This window comes from Myotis davidii, unplaced genomic scaffold (genome assembly GCF_000327345.1).
Source record: "Myotis davidii unplaced genomic scaffold, ASM32734v1 scaffold935, whole genome shotgun sequence".
NCBI lineage: Eukaryota > Metazoa > Chordata > Mammalia > Chiroptera > Vespertilionidae > Myotis > Myotis davidii.
The window spans coordinates 1,463,043-1,466,458 of NW_006286974.1; positions in this window are offsets into that span (position 1 = coordinate 1,463,043).

A 3,416-nucleotide genomic window follows, 5' to 3' on the forward strand; every position below is an offset into this window, starting at 1 on the left:
GTGGTAAAATCGCATAACAGCAAAATCGCATAACAGCCGAGCATACACCCAGCAGCGCTGCTGATGCCTGAACGGTAAGTGGAATGAAGTGGGTGGGCATCGGGAGGCCACTATGGCACGGGGCAAGCACTATGGGCAGTCTATCTGAAGTGTACCCGGCGTATAAGACGACCCCCCACTTGGAGGCATATTTTTCAGGGCCAAAAAATCGTCTTATACGCCGGCAAATACGGTAGTTTAAAAGAAGAGGAAGAAAAAGATATTCAGTTTGCTGCTTTCAGTTCCCAGCTGAAAGCAGGCTTGCTTTGAGGCCTGGAGCGCTGTCTGGCTTAATTAGGCCAAGGGGCAGATGGAATAGGAGTTAAGAAATCAGACACTGCAGCCAGACAGCCACGGTTTGAATCCCAGCACTGCCACTTACTACCCCTGTCACCTTGAGCGAGTTATCCTCCCCGTGCCTCCTCTCCCAGTAAGTATGTCAGAATATTATTTTTGTATTGAGTGAACTAATATTCACAAAGTCTTAGAAGCATGACAGGCACATAAATACTTTATGGATGTTTCTCAAATTAAAAGTAACCTGCCCCCCGAACAATATATGTGTGCATAATGGAGTGACTGGTTCCAAGTGGTGCGGAGCCCCTTTAATGATTCTCCTGGGTTAGAAATACTGGCTGTGGTGGCCTCTAACCAGTTTTCTTACCTCATTTAAAGACCAAAAGGGAAATTCCCTTCTGTTTCCAAATAGGGGAAAATTACAACATTGCGAATTATTCATCAGTAGAAGAATAAACACAGACACTACAAGTGATAACTCTTATCTATGAATATGATCTTAGGAAAGGGCCTGTGCTCTGCCTTGGCAATGTGATGTGGGTAAGGTCATGGGCTTTGAAGCCAGACTACCTGCGTCTGAATCCCAGCTTAGCTACCTGTAGTGGTGTGACCTGGGCTAAATCACTTACCCTCCCTGTGTCTCAGTTTCCCCATCTGCAAAATGGGGTTAATAATATAACTTATCACATGGAACTATTGTTAGGATAAAATTAATAAATGGAGAGCACCTAGCATATCATTCAAGTACTTAATAAACCTTAGCTATTACTATTGAATTAAAAAATAGCACAAATACGCTGTAGGGCTTAAATATATGTCTATGCAATGAAAAAAAAATCTATGAGATAGTATATAAAATGCTCTAAAACTATGACTGCTTTTCACTCTCTTCTTCATGTTTTTCTGTATTGTCTGAAAATTTTTTTTATAATAGTAAGCCGATACTACTTTTGCAATTAGAAAAAAAAAATAAGTTAATTCCCTTTGTGGGTAGGAGCTTAACAAGCAACTCCATCCTCAATGAATTGTTTCCTGTCCTCACCTTTGTGTGTTTGAGGACTGTTTTTGCCTGGGAAATTCTTGCTAGAGCATGAAGTCGGCTGTGTTTGCTCAAGTCCTCTCCCTGTGAATCAGGGTGAGCCTCTCAAAGACCGGGTGAGTTCTCCTTCACCCTGCTCTACTCTGTTGCATGAAAGGAGGTACTGACCCGCCCATCCCCTGGTTCATCTGGCTGTTTATTTCACACACAGTCATTCAGCAAGGTTTGGGAAACAAATAACCCAACCAGCCAGTAGAAATCCATGCATTCACCTCAAAGAGAGAGGCAGATTCATACCTATTACACTGGAAAGATGTTTGCGATCACAACACTCAGTTAAAACAAACTACATACATAACAATATTTATTTTAAAAAAATAGGTACTGAGTACTTAACCATTCTGTTCAAGGCCTTGGGGACACAGCAATGATAAGCAGAGAAAACGCTTGTCCTCGTACAGCTTACATTCGGGAAGAAGAGACAGTGCACAAGAAAACAAAGTAAGTTAATTTAGATTATGAAAAATGCTATGGTGCAAGAGATGGGATGGAGGCAGAGCTACGTAGTAGGGTGGGGTTATAGAAGGCCTCTCGAGGGGGTGGCTTTTGGAGGTGTAGAGGGTGATTCCAGTTTTCTCTGTGTGTGTATGTCTGTTTATTATAAACTAGAGAAAAGGTATACTCACCAGACTTCGCTTTTAACTCAATACTTCTGGAGTTCTGTTCCATGCATTGGAATTTTTTGATAGTTGCAACCATAGTAAAAAAAAAAGATTTATATTTTTGATATTTATTTTATATATTTAAATGCCATTTAACAAAGAAAAATCAACCAAAAAAACGAGTTTGCGTGTCACCTCTGACACACGTGTCATAGGTTTACCATCACGGGGATAGGAACACTAATTTCCGTTTTACAGAGTAGAATTGAAGGTCAGGAGCTTTTGTAAGGCCTGACAGCAAAGAAGTGGAGAAACTGTTAATGGAAGTCTGTCTGATGCCAAAACTCCCAAATGATGATGATGATGAGATGATGATAATGTTGACAATTATAATAAGAACTACTATTTGTTGAGCACCTACTGTGTGCTAAGCTTTGTAAGCATGATCTCATTTCATTCCCCTTGCAACCCTTGAGGCAGGTGCAGTGGACAGTGTAGTTGACTTCTTGACATCCATTGCAGCCCAGCCATAGGCCTGGGACCCAATTGGTCTAAGCCAATCACAGGAATTGTATCCCCTTGCCAGAGATTGGTTTAGGAATGGGCAGGTGACCCAAATCTAGCCAATGAGAAGTGAGTACCATAAACAGTTGCCAGGAAAGTTCTTCCTCATTCTTCCAGGAGGGAGTCTGGAAGTGATTTTATTTGCCTGCTGGAACGAAAGAGGATGCCTGCAGCCCTGATAGCTCTTGGCAGTCATCCTATGATCACGAGGAGAACCAGCCTCAGGATGAAACCGACACTGTGGACAGCAGAACAGAGATGGAAAGAACCTGGAGCCTTGATGTCATAGGCTGGTGGATCTACCACTGTCCAGAGGGGAGGCAGGATTGCCTATTCCAGTTAAGCCAGTTCGGGTTTTATTAGTTAGCTTCTTTCTAGCGAAAGGCATTTAATGAACTTCGTATAGATTTTTTCAATCTTCATTCACAGATGGGGAAACTGAGGCTCAGAGGGATCAAGCGAATTGCCTAAGGTCACACAGTGAGCAAAGCTTTGCTCCAGGGTTTGTCTGATTCCAAACTCATCACGCAGTACAGTTCCCACACAGTAGTAACTAACCTTCCTTCTGCTAGATGCTTTTTAAGCACCATGAAGTTAAATCCTTATAACTACCCTGTGAAGCAAGTACTTTTATTGTCCCCGATTTGTAGATCACAAACATCCATAGGGGAGAGGAAGCTGTTTAGCAGAGAGGCTTTGGGATCTGAGAATTGCTTACAGATTTATGATTCATACATCGCCAAGGGCAGACAAGGGGGTGGAGAGAAAGGAATTCTTGGAGGTTACAAAAGGCCAGGATCCTGTTTCAGTCCTGC